General features: G+C 43.3%; 1 protein-coding gene across 9 annotated transcripts in view; it reads left to right on the plus strand.

The window, feature by feature from the left end:
- Window positions 1–4,262: 4,262 nt before the first annotated feature.
- Window positions 4,263–18,759, plus strand: part of LEPR (leptin receptor) — a 64,839-nt gene continuing 50,342 nt past the window's right edge. For 7 of the 9 annotated variants that reach the window (XR_008380031.1, XM_053590323.1, XM_053590326.1 and 4 more), the window contains exon 1: window positions 5,051–5,096. The gene's annotated coding sequence lies outside the window, so the exon portion shown is untranslated. Of the gene's footprint in view, window positions 4,362–4,787; window positions 4,880–5,050; window positions 5,097–18,759 lie in introns of those variants that run through there. The other 2 variants (XM_053590325.1, XM_053590324.1) reach the window with 2 other exon arrangements.

An 18,759-nucleotide genomic window follows, 5' to 3' on the forward strand; every position in this document is an offset into this window, starting at 1 on the left:
GTGTCTATGAGGTGCTTGTTTAATCTCTTCAAATAGCCTTTTGTGTAACTGAATACTCTGAATTTTTTAAATTTCAAAATATTAAGGGGGTACAAATATCTCTGTTATGTGGATAGCTTTTGCAAAGCTAGGTCAGAGCTTGTAGTGGGCAGTCACTGAGGGGTGCTCCCTGTACGGACAGGTAGGTGTGACTCCTCCCCATGCCCCCCTTGATTTCCAATAGCCCTGACATCAGATTAGCTCACAGATTAGCTCCTGATTACTAGACAGCACACGAGGTGTTTGTCTTTCCATTCCTGAGGTATTGCACTCAGGATAACAGTCTCCAGTCCATCCAAGTTGCTGCAGTTTGGAGTTGCTGAATCCTTCTTAAGGCTGAGTAGTACACCTTGAAAGCACTCCCCAGCCACGTGGTGACCTTAGTGATGTTCAGCAGTGGAGAATGTAGCACTTTTTCTAGGACGAGTTTGTGAACTTAATTGTCAGGCCTTGTTGGCACTATGGACCAGGTGAAGTGTTGTTTCATTTGCAGCTACCATCAGTTCATCCGCATAAATTTCTGAATGTCATTTTAGTGGATATATGTGCTTTATTTGTCTATAACTCATTCTGTGAAAGCACCCTAATTTTATTTTGGGGTACAACCCCCCCCCACACAGGTATTTGGTTAGGGTCAGACCCTATCCATCCTCCTTCCATTCCTTATTTTCCGGGAGTGAACAGATGGTTCTTACCTACCCATCATAATATCCCAACTGACCAGTCACGTGCCTGGGTCAGTACGGACTTTGAACACAGAAGTCAATGAGTGGAGCTCAGTCTGGTGTCCACTTATGTGTCGGTTGATGGTCTAAAACTGTAAGAGTGGGGGAGTGAGAAGGGAAGTCAGAGGAAAGAGGTAAGCCAAGAAGGGTGGAGTCACTGAAATCATCGTTTGTAGTTTCAAGAAGTGATGTATCATTATTAGCAACTTAATATTGAGCAATCTTTATGTTTTTATTTATTTTTTGAAACAGAGTTTCTGTCACCCATGGTAGAGTGCTGTGATGTTATAGCTCACAGCAATCTTAAGCTCCTGGGCTCAAGTGATTCTCTTATCTCAGCCTCCCGAGTAGCTGGGACTACAGGTGTCTGTCATGACACCCAGCTAGTTTTTCTATTTTTGTACAGACAGGGTCTCACTCTTGCCCGGTCTGGTTTTGAACTCCTGAGCTCAAGTAATCCACCCACCTCAGCCTCCCAAAGTGCTTGGATTACTGGCTGAGCCACTGTGCCTGGCTTAATGTTCATGAAACTAACAGCTCAAGTACTTGCATGAGATATTTCACTCACTTTAAGGAACTACAATTTCAATCATGAGATATTTCACTCACTTTGTAACTATAACTTCAGTCATGGTCAATCACTCTCGGCAGGATCCATATCTGTGTAAATAGGTATATTATTGATTTTTTTCCAAAAGAGAAGATAGATAATCTCATTCATTTCTTTTTCACATCAAAGATTTCTTTTTAGGAGTTTTTTTCTTCACTCAACAAAATTTTGAATGAGTCAGAGTGTTAATCTGTTTTGCTCCAGTAAATTCTATCTTCTTATTATAGAAACGTCTTTCAGAGTGGTAATAGTCGCCTAGCTGATTGGTAGTGATTTACTTTTTCTCATTTATTCATTCACAGCTTTTATCAGGCCTCAGATATGCACCAAGCATTGTACCAGGGAATGAGATGTCTCCTAGGTTTGAACATAAGCTCAGTAAGGAGCTCCTGACTCAGAGCCTGGCGCGTAGGTGTTGGCACATTATCAGAAATCCACCCCCGTGTACGTGGGAGGTGTTTCTGTTAACAATGGGAGCTTGTGAAGGGCCATGGTCAGCCTTGAGTACTGCCTGGGACCCAAATACTGGTTGTGGGCTCAGGCCCTTTCCTTTCCTTTCTTTCCTTTTCCTCTTCTTCTTCCTCTCCTTCCCTTTTCCTTCCTTCCTTCCTTCCCTTTTCCTTCCTTCCTTCCTTCCTTCCTTCCTTCCTTCCTTCCTTCCTTCCTTCCTTCCTTCCTTCCTTCCTTCCTTCCTTCCTTCCTTCCTTCCTTCCTTCCTTCCTTCCTTCCTTCCTTCCTTCCTTCCTTCCTTCCTTCCTTCCTTCCTTCCTTCCTTCCTTCCTTCCTTCCTTCCTTCCTTCCTTCCTTCCTTCCTTCCTTCCTTCCTTCCTTCCTTCCTTCCTTCCCTTTTCCTTCCTTCCTTCCCTTTCCTCTCCTTCACCCTTCTCTGTGTGTGAAAAAGACACACAGAGAAGGGTGGGTGGAGATGAGGCCGAGTTACACAGGCACAGGCCAGGGACAGGTGGAGATGAGGCCACACCTGGAGTCACAGAGCCACAGGCCAGGGGTTCCCGGAGTCACCAAGGCTGGAAGGCCAAGGGGGGATTTTCTCCTGGAGCCTTGGAGGAAGGGCAGCCTGCTGCCACCCTGATTTTATACTTCTGGTCTTTGAACAACAAGAGAATGAATCTGTTTTGAGCATGGAGTTTGTGGAGCACGCCACAGCCGCCCTCGAAGAATAATGTGCTAGTTTACACCAAATGCGTAATTAAGGGTTCTTGTCTTGCTTCATAAGAAATCTGGAGAAGCCAGTATTTCTACCCCAATTCTTGTCTCCATCCAATGGAAACATCTGTTGTTTGAAGTTTATTGAAAATATAGAGGTTAGTGTTTCTGCTTTATACATTCATTTATTTATTTTTTGTTGTTGTTGAGACAGAGTATCACAATGTCGCCCTGGGTAGAGTGCTGTAGCAGCACGACTCACAGCAACCTCAAACTCTTGGGCTTAAGCGATTCTCTTGCCTCAGCCTTCCAAGTAGCTGGGACTACAAGGACCAGCCACAACTATTTTTTGGTTGTAGTTGTCATTTTTGTTTGACAGGCCGGGCGGGGTTCGAACCCGCCAGCTCCAGTGTATGTGGCCAACGCCCTAACCACTGAGCTACGAGCGCCAAGCTGTGTTTCTGGTTTATTTTTGCTGACCACAGATGCCCAGAAAGTCCATCTGGAGTAGAAACATCAGGTTTCTGAGTAAGGTGCTTCAGTACGTGGTCTGGAGATCCAAATTGTCCCGAAAGCATCCCTGCTCTGGGAGGACCACGCGCCTATGGCGGAGAAGCCCGGTCTATAAAGTCAGGGCTGTTTCCTCTGGACCGGAGGGAAGCGGCCCGCGGGGGCACCTGGCTTCTGGCCCTGCCTTTCTCCGGGCTGTTTCTCCCACTTCACTCTCTCCAGGACTTCTGGTGGTTCTTCCTGTAAGGGTGTTAATCAGGCTAATAGAGGCCTAATTTTTAGAGGCCTTTAAAAATTAGCCATCCACCCCACCTGGAGCGTGTCCGCTCCCCGAGCCCCCGCCCTGCCCGCATTGGTCTCCCGCGCCTCGCTGGGCCTCGCTGGCGATGCGCGCGGTCCCGGTTTCCTGCCCCACCCTACCTCTCAGAGCAGGGACACTGCCGCAGCACGCTGTCTGGAGCACAGTGTGACTGCAGTAAAGACACATGAAATAAAGAAACCAAGGAATGAACTTTTGAGTGGAGAGCCAAAAATGTCTGTCCCTTTGCAGTTGGAATCAGACTGTGCAGGACACATTTTTTTTTTTAATTTGCTACATCAAAAGCCCTTGACTCTCAGGACTGAATGGGAAGTGGTCGTTCAGCGCCCCCGACTAGACCGTGAACGCCCCCCGGCTTCCCGACACGCACGCAGCGCGCGGGCGTCCCCGGGGACGGGAAACTCGCGACCTCGCGCTTGTTCCTTCTGGTTTCTCTCTCCTTTCCCACTCCCCCACGATGCTGCAACCTTTATTTACGGTGGTGTCTTCCTCACTTGCTGCAGCAGAGACTTGGACGTCGGGTGGGAGGGACGAGCGTGACGGCCACCAGCTTCGGTGGGCGCTGCAGCTGGCTGCGGGCGGAGCAGGCGGCGCCTGGTTCCCGCGGGATTCACCCGGCTCTCGGCCTTGCGGCGGGCAGGGGTCCTGCCCACCGCGCCCCTGCTCTCGCCTCTCCCAGGCACTCGGCCACGCGCAGTGGCGTTGCCCGCCGCCCCCAACCCCCACCCCCCGGGCACCTGCGCGGCCGCCCTCGCCCCTCGGGGTCCGCTCCTCCCGCCTGGGGCGGCCGCCCGCCCTCTCGCCCTTCTCCCCCGCGCCCCTCCCCAGCCGCGCTCCCGGAGACGTTCCCCCGCACCTTCGGCAGGGACTGCAGAGCCAGTGGCCGGCCGAGGGCGAGCGACGCAGGTGCCGGCGACCCCATCCTCTGTCCTGGATCGCGGTGAAGCGCGCTTCTCTCTCCTCCACCCACTATCGCCACCTTCTCCCGCTGCGGGTAACTTGAGAACCGGGCGTTGGTACGCGCGTGGGGGACGCGGAGCCTGCGGACCACTTGGAGACAGGGAGTGCGGGACAGTCTCCCAGGTCGTCCGGGGCGGGCTGAGGGAGGGGTGGACGGGACCTCAGCCGCTCCTAGAGTCTTGGGGGGACAAGGTGCCTGCCTGAGACCGGCGGCTGAGCCGGGGCGCGCACCTGCTGGGGGCCTCGGACAAGACCGGCCACCCCCCCCAACTTCATTCCGGGTCTCCTCCCTACTAGGGAAAAAGAGGGTCTGAGAGGTAAACCTGTGAGCCCTGGGGCCCCTAGGAAGGATTTGTTGGTTTGAACTTCAAAGGAGAAAAATTACCGTGTAGGGATCTATTCCTTAGCTTCTGTGTTCCAAACTCTCCCTCTCCCTGCAAGCAAATTAAAAACAGCCGCCGCCAAATCCAATCCCAACCCAAGAGCGCTTGTAAGGGTATTTGCAGTGGTGAGGAGAAGCGGGCAGACCGAAGAATCATTCTGGAAGCCCAGGTATGATGTCATCTAAGAAATCAGTTGTTGCAGGTGCTATTTCTAGAACTGGTGTTTGCAAAGGGAAGGCAAAGCTCGCTCTAGTACTAGCCGGACGGAGTCCTCAGTACCGCTGAGTTGCCTGGAGTGTCTTCTGCTAGCACCGTCCCATATTAAAGTGTATGGAAACAAGAGCCTTCCAGAGCTCTGCACTCGGAATCACATAATCCAGACGTTGGTACGATTCCCCATTTATCATCTGTGACACTGTAGTTAGCAGCACTTCCGTGGTCCTGGGCTTCCTCATTTTTTCAAATTGGAGGGTTGGATTAAGATAATCTCAAGGGGTTTTTAATAGTATTTAAGGTGTATCCCAGATCAAAATGTATCTTTAACTTTTTAACCTGTTACAAACATCGCTAGTTTCATAATTTCATGAAACTAAAAAAAATCTATATTGATTTTGACATTTGGGTTATATACATTTATGATTTATGCTTTCAGGATTTTCCAACCAAAAATTGTTCAGAAAAATATTTATAAAGAGCTCTGAAACATACAGCTTATAGGTGAATATTTAGATCACCTCTCATACTACCTTAAAGACATTTTAAGCCCAGGTAAACACTGTGTGTTGAGCATCACTCTTTTTTTTTTTTTTTTTTGCAGTTTTTGGCTGGGCCGGGTTTGAACCCACCACCTTCTGTATATGGGGCTGGGGCCCTAATCCTTTGAGCCACAGGCGCCACCCTTTGAGCATCACTCTTGATCTCTTCTGGGATGGTACAGTTAGAAGGAAAAAAAATTGTTTTGGAGGAAAACAGAAATTGTGCCTTTCCTATGAAGTATTACTGTTGAACAGTGTCTGTTACTTTTTAGCCTAAAATTGTGTGCAGAATATTAAAAAAATGGTTTCAGAGCACTTCAGAACCTCTCTGAAATTAAGCTCGGTAGCAGAGATGCAAATTTTAATCATGCATTTAGTTGTCTTGGAATGAATCCCAGAAAATAGCAGAGGTTAACTAAATAGATAAATTAGGAGTTCACACACACAGAGAAGTTGTACAAATAGTGTGTTCTATGAAGTGCACTGTACCTTGTGTTTTCTCTTGATTAAAAAAAGTTGACTTGCTTAAGCAGATGGAGAATGTTAGAATGGCTTATGCTGCTGCTTACCACATCTGCCATGGTTATGGGTAGCATTTTTAAAATTATTTGAAACTTAGTCATCACTACTTAGGACTTAGGCTTAGGAATATTTCTAGCTCTTTTTGGTGGCTTTGACCTAAAATAATAAAACAGCCTCTTTCCACCCACACTTGCTTTGTCTGCAGGTTGGTTGAATGGAATGAGCTTGATGTACTCTTTTTGGACACATTTTAACTTATTTTCAATGTCATTTTGCTTTTTGGCTGGAAACCTCATCAGTCTTTCAAACATTTGTGTCCCCTCTCTCATGATCTCTGGTGAAGGAGGTAGTCATGTCTTTTGAAACAAACAGATGCTCAGAAGATTAAGTAAATTGCTGCTGTATGAACTGGGAGCACTGGGCTCCAACCCTCTGGCTGCTGGTTGTTTGGAAAACAACTGACACCGTGGATGAGTCTGATGACTCCGGGTCCACGCCACGTCCATAGCCGGCTCATTTGTGGTGTGGGTGTCGCCCTGGCTGGCAGAGGCTCTGTTGCTCTTTTGTAATGTGGGGCCTTACTCTTCCACAATTTACCAACACAGAAATGAGTCATCTCTTAACACTTATGTCATTATCATAGCACCAAATGGTTTGTGTTTGTGAAGTGCAGTGTCTCTGGGAAGTCTTGGAAATAAAACCTGAAAGTATCCAGAAAAATATGAATTCTTGGCAGATACACAACTGCATTTTTCATACTGAGAGCCAGCACACACACACACTAAAAAATTATGTCCTGTGGAGTTAAAAATGAAGGAAAAGGCTTACCGTCTGCTCTAATTCTTAAGATTTTATGTGATTTACAAATTCCAATTTTAATTAAACTAGAAAAGTGCAAACATTCACCTACTGGACAGACTTAGCACACACACAACCTTTTGAAGTTTCTGCTCCAATTTTATCTGCTTATAACTTGTAATATTGCTTCTCTTACTTTTTGTAACTCAGTAGTGATGTGATTTGTTGTCTTTTCACATACACTATCTTATTAATGTCTAAACAAATTTTAACACTTTGAACCATGACATATATAGGGAGAAGTGCATAAAACAAATGTATTGGTTGACAAATACTGTAACAAATCATTATAATAATCCTTATAAGGCACGTGCCCCACTCTGCACCACCCAGAGTGGGAATGTTCCCAAACCCAGCCGCTCCTGCATGTTCCTTCCTCATCACAAGTCTAGTTTTACCTTTTTCAAAAAAAGTCTATGGCTATCGCAGGCATTCTGTGATAGATTGTTGTGCTTTATATCAGGGTTGTGAGATTAGAACATTGCTTCTACTCCTCTTAAAGCAGCAGTATTGGAAAGAGCTGTCCATGTCCACTCCCTCCACTGTTGCTCTTCACATTTTCCCTTGAACCCGGTCCCATCGATCTTCTGTTTTCGGGATTTTGCCAACTCTACTTCAAAGTCCACTACTGTCAAGGTTACCAGTGAGGTCACCTTTGCTGGCCTGGTAGTCAGTTGGCAGAGCTCACCCTGCTGCACCTGCTGGTAGCACGGCCACAGTCACCTCTCTGCCCCGGAAGTGCTTCTCCACCGACTCCCAGGATACCCACACACTCCACGTTTTCCTCCTCCCCGGTTGCACCTTTCTGCTTCACGGCCCTCTCCCTTCTCAGGGAGGTTCTAACATCTGAGCACCTTCAGGTTTAGCTCTCTCTATACTCTTTGATGATTTCATGCAATCTCTTTATTTGCTTATTAGTGACTCCCAAAACCATAGCTTGAGCCTTGGCTGCTCTCCTTGGACTTCAGACCTGTGCACACAGCTGCCCACTGCATTTCATTTGAATGTCTGGTGACATCTCCAGTGCATCATGCTCCAGATGGGAGCTTCACCCAGCCCAGACCTCTGCTATCTGGCAAGTCAGTGGGCCCAGAACCATGGTGTCCCCATCGACGCTCTTCAATACCTCACATGTTATGTGTGGGAAATCCTCTTTGTTCTGTCTTCAAAATAAATCCAGAATGTAAAGACTTCTTATCACCTCCAAGGCTGCTGTCCTGGTGCCACCATCTCCCATGTGGGTTATCACAGGGACCTCCCGCAGGTCTCCCTGTTTTCTCCTTTGCCCTCTTCAATCCATTCTCAAAATAGCAATCAGAGCTCTCCTTTCACCATATGTCAACATGCCAGACTGTGTCAAACTCTGCAAAGGCTTCCCAGGTCACACAGAGTGAAAGCCCAAGTCCTCAGGATAGGTCGCTCTTAGACCCCCTCTGGCCTCGCACCACCCCCCGTCCCCCCACCTTCTGGTTTCATTTCTTACTGTTCTTCTTATTTGGTTCTCTCCACACTGGGCTCCTTGTGGTTCCCCAAATATTTCAGAAACCATCTTTGCCCTTGAGCTTCCTCTGCCCTGATGCTCTTCTGCAGATATCCACGTGGCTTGCTCTGTTACTGAATTGGGTATATATATATTTTTATTGTTGTGCTGTAAAAGTTCATTGTAATTTCTCTCTGGGTTATCTTTTTTGATGGTATCCTTTGAAGTTCAAAAGTTTTTAATTTCAATGAAATACAATTTATCTTTTTTGTACTTACACTTTTGATATTGTATCTAAGAAACCAAGGTCATGAGCTTTCTGTTTTTCTTATAAGAAAAATATAAATAGCTTTAGCTTTCACATTTAGGTTTTTATTGTATTACTTCATACAAAATAGTATACAAAAGTGAGGGAAGTGACCAGTTTTATTCTTTGGCATGAGGATATCCACTTGTTGCACCACTGTTGAAGAAATTATTCTTTCCTCATTGATTGTTACACACTCTGTCAAAAAGCAATTTACCACAACTGTGAGGGATTCTCAATTCTGTTTCATGATTTCCATTCTGTCCTTGTACCTGTGCTGCATGGACTTTGATTATTGCCGATTTGAAGTAAGTTTTGAATCTGAAGTGTGAGTTCTGAAGCTTTGTTCTTTTTTTCAAGATTGTTTTGCCCATTCCCTCCCACATATGTGTGAATTTTAGACTCAGCTTGTCAATTTCTGCACAAAAGGCAGCTGGGATTTTGATAGGGATTGACTTGAATCTCAGCTCCATTTGCGGAGTATTACTATCTTAACAAAATTAAGTTTTTTACTTCATGAACGTGGGATATCTTTCCATCTCTTTCAGTGATGTTTTAGGGTCATTACAAAAGTTATGAGATACACAAAAATCAAGAAACATAAGATCTGTGTGGGTGAAAACAAAGAGAGCCCTCCTAGCAACACCGATAATCCAGGTGGGTTGAAACCTGCAGGGGTGACTCAGGAAGGACGCTGCCGGCTGTGTTTCTTGGAAGTGAAATAATGAACTATTACACAGTCTGTCTCAAAACTTTCATAGTGACCTACGTATAGTGTTCAGTGTACAAGTCTTGCACTGGTTAAGTTTATTCCTAAGTACGGAATTTTATTCTTTCTGATGTCATTGGAAATGGAATTACATTCTCAGCTTTATTTTCAAGTCCTTCATTGTTGGTGTATAACATTACAAAAGCTTTTTGTATATTGATTCTATAATCTTGATGAGTTCATTTAGTAATAATACATTTGGGGGATTCCTTAGTACCTTCTGTATACAAGATCATGCCATAAAAACAGAGATCATTTTGATTTTTATTTCTAATTTGGATGTTTTATATTTCTTTTTCTTACCTTATTGCTCTGGCTGTGGTGAGTGCAGACATTCTTGTCGGGGGGAAGCACCATTTCCACCGTCAGTGGGCTCACATGTGGTTCAGCCGGCTGAGAGCTCCCTGCTATTATCAGTTTGCTGAATGTTTTTTCATTATGAAATGGTATTGAAATTTGTCAAATTTTTTTTTCTACTAAGATGACCATGTGCTTATCATGGTGTGTTAGATGGACTGATTTTCATATTTTAAACCAATCTTACATTTTTGGGCTGCATCACGCTTGTTTCTAGAATATAATCTTTATTGGCATGAAGTCAGTCCTAGATAATTCCAGGTTGAGTCCCTTTCCATTCTTTTTCTTTTTTTAAAGTTAAAAATTTATTTTTTTTTATTAAATCATATACACATAGATCAAGAATACATTTATGCATATGTGGGGTACAATGTGTTGATTTTTTTATACAATCTGACGTGGTTACATCAAAACAATCAACGTAGCTTTTGCCTCATTTACTTGATTATTGTGTTAAGATATTTATGTTCTACACTTGACAGATGTGACTTGTACCCTTGCAATATGCTCCATAGGTGTGGTCCCGCCTTTTACTCTCCCTTTATCAAACCTCCCCCCCCCTTTCCATTCTTACTATTTTCTATCTGCGCTTCCTCTTTTCCATATGTTGCTGTAGTTGATTTGCTAGAACTTTTGCATCTGTATGCATAAGGAGTATTGGTGTGTAGCTTTATTATGATGTGTTTGATTTTAGTATCAAACTAACACTGGCCTCACAGACTGGATTGGGAGGTGTCTGAGTTACTCAGCTACCTCCTGGGAGGCAGAGCACACAGGTGCAAGTGAGTGAGTATGCCCTACCCTGGGGCCAAGGATTTCTGTAAGGTTTGTGGGGACATATAAGTGTTTTATCTGTTTGTACTGGATAATAGTTAAAGGTTTGAGCCAAATAGAGATTGTCAGAATGGGATCATAATAGGCTTTAAAAATGTGAACTCATGTTTAAGAACAGCTGTTGCCAAATATCTGTTCTGTGAAGGCGTAGGGCAACTTACTATTTCTCAGAATTATGTTTTCTCATTTATTTTTTAAACTAGAAGCTATTATTTGGGCGCCTAAACTTATGAAAATTAAGATGCTATAAACATGAGATAATTAAACAATTAGATTTCTGTATGCACCACCTGAATTTCTTTTCTTTTTTTTTTTTTTATTGTTGGGGATTCATTGAGGGTACAATAAGCCAGTTGCAATTGTTAGGTAAAGTCCCTCTTGCAATCATGTCTTGCCCCCATAAAGTGTGACACACACTAAGGCCCCACCCCCTTCCCTCCATCCCTCTTTCTGCTCCCCCCATAACCTTAATTGTCATTAATTGTCCTCATATCAAGATTGAGTACATAGGATTCATGCTTCTCCATTTTTGTGATGCTTTACTAAGAATAATGTCCTCCACTTCCATCCAGGTTAATACGAAGGATGTAAAGTCTCCATTTTTTTTAATGGCTGAATAGTATTCCATGGAATACATGTACCACAGTTTGTTAATCCATTCCTGGGTTGGTGGGCATTTAGGCTGTTTCCACATTTTGGCGATTGTAAATTGAGCTGCAATAAACAGTCTAGTACAAGTGTCCTTATGATAAAAGAATTTTTTTCCTTCTGGGTAGATGCCCAGTAATGGGATTGCAGGATCAAATGGGAGGTCAAGCTTGAGTGCTTTGAGGTTTCTCCATACTTCCTTCCAGAAAGGTTGTACTAGTTTGCAGTCCCACCAGCAGTGTAAAAGTGTTCCCTTCTCTCCACATCCACGCCAGCATATGCAGTTTTGAGATTTTGTGATGTGGGCCATTCTCACTGGGGTTAGATGATATCTCAGGGTTGTTTTGATTTGCATTTCTCTAATATATAGAGATGATGAACATTTTTTCATGTGTTTGTTAGCCATTCGTCTGTCATCTTTAGAGAAAGTTCTATTCATGTCTCTTGCCCATTGATCTATGGGATTGTTGGCTTTTTTCATGTGGGTTAATTTGAGTTCTCTATAGATCCTAGTTATCAAGCTTTTGTCTGATTGAAAATATGCAAATATCCTTTCCCATTGTGTAGGTTGTCTCTTTGCCTTGGTTATTGTCTCCTTAGCTGTACAGAAGCTTTTCAGTTTAATGAAGTCCCATTTGTTTATTTTTCTTGTTGTTGCAATTGCCATGGCAGTCTTCTTCATGAAGTCTTCCCCCAGCCCAATATCTTCCAGTGTTTTTCCTATGCTTTCTTGGAGGATTTTTATTGTTTCATGCCTTAAGTTTAAGTCCTTTATCCATCTTGAATCAATTTTTGTGAGTGGGGAAAGGTGTGGGTCCAGTTTCAGTCTTTTACATGTAGATATCCAGTTCTCCCAACACCATTTATTGAATAGGGAGTCTTTCTCCCAAGGTATGTTCTTGTTTGGTTTATCGGAGATTAGGTGGTTGTAAGATGTTAGTTTCATTTCTTGGTTTTCAATTCGATTCCAAGTGTCTATGTCTCTGTTTTTGTGCCAGTACCATGCTGTCTTGACCACCATGGCTTTGTAGTACAGACTAAAATCTGGTATGCTGATGCCCCCAGCTTTATTTTTATTACTAAGAACTGCCTTAGCTATACGGGGTTTTTTCCGCTTCCATACAAAACGCAGAATCATTTTTTCCAAATCTTGAAAGTATGATGTTGGTATTTTGATAGGAATGGCATTGAATAGGTAGATTGCTTTGGGAAGTATAGACATTTTAACAATGTTGATTCTTCCCATCCATGAGCATGGTATGTTCTTCCATTTGTTAATATCCTCTGCTATTTCCTTTCTGAGGATTTCATAGTTTTCTTTATAGAGGTCCTTCACCTCCTTCGTTAGGTATATTCCTAGGTATTTCATTTTCTTTGAAACTATGGTGAAGGGAGTTGTGTCCTTAATTAGCTTCTCATCTTGACTGTTATTGGTGTACACAAAGGCTACTGACTTGTGGACATTGATTTTATATCCTGAAACATTACTGTATTTTTTGATGACTTCTAGGAGTCTTGTGGTTGAGTCTTTGGGGTTCTCTAAGTATAAGATCATGTCATCAGCAAAGAGGGAGAGTTTGACCTCCTCTGCTCCCATTTGGATTCCCTTTATTTCCTTGTCTTGCCTAATTGTATTGGCTAGAACTTCCAGCACTCTGTTGAATAGTAAAGGTGACAGAGGACAACCTTGTCTGGTTCCAGTTCTAAGAGGAAAAGCTTTCAGTTTTACTCCATTCAGTAAAATATTGGCTGTGGGTTTGTCATAGATAGCTTCAATCAGTTTTAGAAATGTGCCACCTATGCCTATAATCTTCAGTGTTCTAATTAGAAAAGGATGCTGGATTTTATCAAATGCTTTTTCTGCATCTATTGAGAGGATCATATGATCTTTATTTTTGCCTCTGTTAATATGGTGGATAACGTTTATGGACTTGCGTATGTTAAACCAGCCTTGCATCCCTGGGATGAAACCTACTTGATCATGATGAATGACTTTTTTGATGATAAGCTGTAATCTATTGGCTAGGATTTTGTTGAGAATTTTTCTATCTATATTCATGAGTGAGATTGGTCTGAAATTCTCCTTTTTGTTTGGGTCTTTTCCTGGTTTTGGTATCAGGGTGATGTTTGCTTCATAGAATGTGTTGGAGAAGATTCCTTCTTCCTCAATTTTTGGGAATAATTTCTGTAGTACAGGAATAAGCTCTTCCTTGAAGGTTTGATAGAATTCTGGAGTGAAGCCATCTGGACCAGGGCATTTTTTAGTTGGAAGCTTTTTTATTGTTTCTTTGATCTCAGTGCTTGAAATTGGTCTGTTCAGGAGGTCTATTTCTTCCTGGCTAAGTCTAGGGAGAGGGTGTGATTCCAAATATTGATCCATTTCCTTCACATTGTCAAATTTCTGGGCATAGAGTTTCTGGTAGTATTCAGAGATGATCTCTTGTATCTCTGTGGGGTCAGTTGTTATTTCCCCTTTATCGTTTCTGATTGAGGTTACTAGAGATTTTACTTTTCTATTTCTAGTTAGTCTGGCCAATGGTTTATCTATTTTATTTATTTTTTCAAAAAACCAACTCCTTGTTTCATTAATTTTCTGAATGATTCTTTTGTTTTCAATTTCATTGATCTCTGATTTGATTTTGGATCTTTCTTTTCTTCTACTGAGTTTAGGCTTAGATTGTTCTTCTTTTTCCAATTCCATAAGATCTCTTGTGAGATTGTTGATGTGCTCTCTTTTTGTTTTTCGAATGTAGGCATCTAAAGCGATGAATTTTCCTCTCAAAACTGCTTTTGCAGTATCCCACACGTTTTGGTAGCTTGTGTCTTCATTGTTGTTATGCTCAAGGAAGTTAATGATTTCCTGTTTTATTTCTTCCTGCACCCATCTGTTATTCAACAGAAGATTGTTTAGTTTCCATGCCTTTGGGTGGGGTCGAGCATTTTTGTTAGAGTTGAGTTCCACCTTTAGTGCCTTATGGTCTGAGAAGATACAAGGTAAAATTTCAATTCTTTTGATTCTGTTGATATTTGTTTTGTGTCCCAGGATATGATCAATTTTGGAGAATGTTCCATGGGGTGATGAGAAGAATGTATATTCTTTATCTTTGGGGTGGAGTGTTCTATATGCATCTATCAAGCATAGTTGTTCTAGGGTCTCATTTAAATCTCTTATATCTTTGTTTAATTTCTGTTTAGAGGATCTGTCCAGCTCTGTAAGAGGAGTGTTAAAGTCCCCTGTTATGATGGTATTATCAGATATCATATTGCTCAGACTGAGTAAGGTCTTCTTCAAGAATCTGGGAGCATTCAAATTGGGTGCATAGATATTTAGAATTGAAATGTCTTCTTGTTGTATTTTTCCCTTGACCAATATAAAGTGACCATCTTTGTCTTTTTTGACTTTAGTTGCTTTAAATCCACATGTATCTGAAAATAAGATTGCAACTCCTCTTTTCTTCTGAATTCCATTTGCCTGAAAAATTGTCTTCCAACCCTTGACTCGGAGCTTTAATTTGTCTTTTGAAGCCAGGTGTGTTTCTTGCAGACAGCAAATGGATGGCTTGTGTTTTTTAATCCAGTCAGCCAATCTATGTCTCTTCAGTGGGGAATTCAAGCCATTAACATTTATTGAGATAATTGATAAGTGTGGTAGTATTCTATTCGTCTTATTTTGTGAGAGTCCATTGCTTAGTTTTATCTTTTGCATCAGTGTGGAGGTTAGGTTCTGTCCTTTGATTTCTGAGTTCTTACTTTGCTGCTGATCCATTGTGGTGGTCAGTGTGCAGAACAGGTTGAAGTATTTCCTGTAGAGCTGGTCTTGTTGTGGCGATTTCCTCAATGTTTGTATATCCGTAAATGGTTTGATTTCTCCGTCAATTTTTAAGCTTAGCTTAGCGGGGTACAGAATTCTGGGCTGAAAATTGTTCTGTTTAAGTAGATTAAAGGTAGATGACCATTGTCTTCTTGCTTGGAAAGTTTCATTAGAGATGTCTGCGGTCACTCTGATGGATTTGCCCCTGTAGGTCAACTGGCGCTTACTCCTGGCAGCTTGCAGAATCTTTTCTTTTGTCTTGACTTTGGACAGGTTCATCACAATGTGTCTTGGTGAAGCTCGGTTAGAGTTGAGGCGACCTGGGGTCCGATATCCCTCTGAAAGCAGTGTGTCAGAATCTTTGGTGATGTTTGGGAAATTTTCTTTTATAATATTCTCTAGTATGGCTTCCATTCCTCTGGGGCATTCTTCCTCCCCTTCTGGAATTCCTATAACTCGTATGTTGGAACGCTTCATAAAGTCCCATAATTCTGACAGTGAACATTCTGCTTTCTCTCTCTTCTTTTCTGCCTCTTTTACTGTCTGAGTTATCTCAAGAACTTTGTCTTCTACCTCTGAAATTCTTTCTTCTGCATGGTCTAACCTGTTGCTGATACTTTCCATTGCATCTTTAAGTTCCCTAATTGACTGTTTCAGTTCCTTCAGGTCTGCTGTATCCTTTTTATATTCTTCATATCGTTCATCTCTGATTTGATTCTGTTTTTGGATTTCCTTTTGGTTATTTTCCACTTTATTAGCAATTTCCTTCATTGTTTCCATCATTTCTTTCATTGTTTTCAACATGTGTATTCTAAATTCCCTTTCTGTCATTCCTAACATTTCTTTACAGGTGGAATCATCTGCAGTAGCTACCTCATGGTCCCTTGGTGGGGTTGTTCTAGACTGGTTCTTCATGTTGCCTGGAGTTTTCTGCTGATTCTTCCTCATGAGTGATTTCTTTTATCTGTTTCCTTGCCCTAATTTTCCTTTCACTTCCTCTTGCTCTTTAAGTTCTTGTGCCTGTGGACTAAGGGTTACAGGACCAGAAGGGTGAGAAGGTTGAAGAGCAAAAAAGGGATGAAAGAAAGGAGGACCGAGTGATAAGAAAAAAAAGAAAGATAGAGAAAGGAGAGGGGGTGGGTAAAAGGAATATTGACAAAAAGAAGAGAGGCACAGAAAGAGGGAGACAGGGCAATATAGGTGTACAGTAGGCTACTTTGACACAACCTTAAAAAACCCCACCTTCTGGGGGTGCCCAGTTGGGTGGTTCCCTTGAGGTCAGCAGCTCTTTGCTAACCTGATCAGACACAGTACCCCACCTCCACCAAGTAGAGAGGAAAGATAAAAATGCTATAAATCAAACCAAAACAAGCAAACAGAAAACTTTACGGGATAAAATTGGGTGAAAAACCAAATAATTGAGGTAGGAACACTAGCAAAAATGAAGTTCTAGTTATTGAAAAAGGCAGCAATGGGAAATTATAATTAAACTAGAAAAATTGAGAAAGAAAAAGGATCTGTATGGAAAAGGTTGAAATTAAAAAACAAAACAAAAAAAAGCACAACCAAAAACAAAGCAGTATGTATATGTTGTTGACTATTGTCTGGGCAACACGTGATCTTCTGCGGTATGAGATGTTAATCACAGTTCTGATACGACTGGAGGCTGCTGATTTCTCAAACCCCAGCAGGTAGACACCCTAAATCTCTCTTCAGCCCACTTAAAAGGCACTTTGAACTTGTAAACTTGCTGAGCAGAAGCTTTCCCCCTGGAATCACTGCTGAAGTGGCTATCCGCTTACCCAGTGTGCCAAAACCGGTCTCACTCTGCCCCTGAGGGTTAGGGCTGCAAGGCGGCTCAGACCCCACCCTTAGGCTACTTGGTTGCTGGGTTACCAGCTCCCACCCATTTCTAGCTCTGCGACCCTGAGGGCGGAGCTTGCCGGGGCAGATCACTGACAATGGTTCCGTGTGACCCACCGCCAAACACTATTAGCTTGGTCTGGCTCAGCGGCTCAGACTGGGGCCCTAGACAACAGCCAAAGTTCTCCGCACTCCCGCTCAGGCCCTCCCCAAGGCAGTTCAACTCAGTGCCAAGTCCAAGGACACCAAAACAGTTCACAGGTAAGGCCTTTCTTGTTTGCAGTCTCGCTGCTACTGAACTTACAGTTGTGGGCGGGTTTAGACGGATTAAACACACACGACCACTTGCCGGTTTTCCACTGTTTTAGTCCTCCTCTTGGGGTCCAGAAGTCTCTCGCTGACTCCCTGTATCCTCATAGGAGTGATGATAGGCAGATCCCACCAGCCAGAGATGCCTGGAGTCCTATCTCCCCAGACTCACGGTGCCCAGATGCAAGGAAGCTGTTACTCGGCCGCCATCTTGCTCCGCCTGCACCACCTGAATTTCTGAACCAAATTGGTCAGTGTTTAGGAGATGAAAGAGGCAATAAATCACACCCACACACTGAACACGCATGCACAAACAGGCAATAAATCACACACACACATACTAAACACACGTGCGTAAACAGACAATAAGTCACACACACTGAACACGCATGCATAAAAGGACAATCATATACAGGCACTAAACACGTGTGCAGAAATGGATGACGAATCACACACTAAACATGCGTTCATGAACAAACAGTAAATCAGACACACACACACAACACGTGTGCATGAACAGAGACACACTCAGACATGCCTGTCAGTGGTAGCTGCTGTCACATCATTGAGACTGTGGGACCCTTCCCGCGTTGGACACACCCAGAAGTGGCCATGTTCTTTCCAGTGGCCTGCGTGTCTTGCAACAACACTACTGATGTGGTTTGGTGGGAGAAAAGTTTTTGCAGACAACAGGATACCAAAAAGTCTATGACAAGCAGTGGTGTCTTGGTGTTTTGACGACATGGCTCTAAGCCTGCATTCCCGCCACACACAGGACCCCCCACTGTCACCCCATACCCTGTGGCTGGTCTTCCTCCTCTGACCACAGGCTCTGGGGTCTTCATTGTAACATTCTCAGTGCATTTCGTACGCCTTCCCGTTGTTCAAGGGGCCATTAACTCTTCATGAAATCATTTGTGATTTCCTAAACTAGAAGAAATCTCTGACTTTTCTAATTATTACTCTTTCTTCATGATTTTAATTCTTTAAATCTAAGATGTTGTGGACTTTTAAGCTATACCACCATTTTTTTTTTTTTTTTTTTTTGTAGAGACAGAGTCTCACTGTACCGCCCTCCGGTAGAGAGCCGTGGCGTCACACGGCTCACAGCAACCTCTAACTCTTGGGCTTACGCGATTCTCCTGCCTCAGCCTCCCGAGCAGCTGGGACTACAGGCGCCCGCCACAACGCCCGGCTATTTTTTTGTTGCAGTTTGGCCGGGGCTGGGTTTGAACCCGCCACCCTCGGCATATGGGGCCGGCGCCCTACTCACTGAGCCACAGGCGCCGCCCACTATACCACCATTTTTGTATCATAAAGAAGGAAGAAGCTCCAACTGTTCCACCGGAGGTGCTTCTCCAGCAGAAAGTAAGAACAGCAACCCACACAGCTCAGGGAAGCATTCCTCAAGCAACAGAATTGCCAGAATTGTTTTTCATAAACTTTTCTACAAACTCAGAGACTTTTGAGATCATTGGCTCACGTCATAAATAATTTTATTTCTGTCTAATCACTTTCTCAATGACTGGGCTGTTT

Source organism: Nycticebus coucang, chromosome 5, assembly GCF_027406575.1.
Source record: "Nycticebus coucang isolate mNycCou1 chromosome 5, mNycCou1.pri, whole genome shotgun sequence".
NCBI classification, from domain to species: domain Eukaryota; kingdom Metazoa; phylum Chordata; class Mammalia; order Primates; family Lorisidae; genus Nycticebus; species Nycticebus coucang.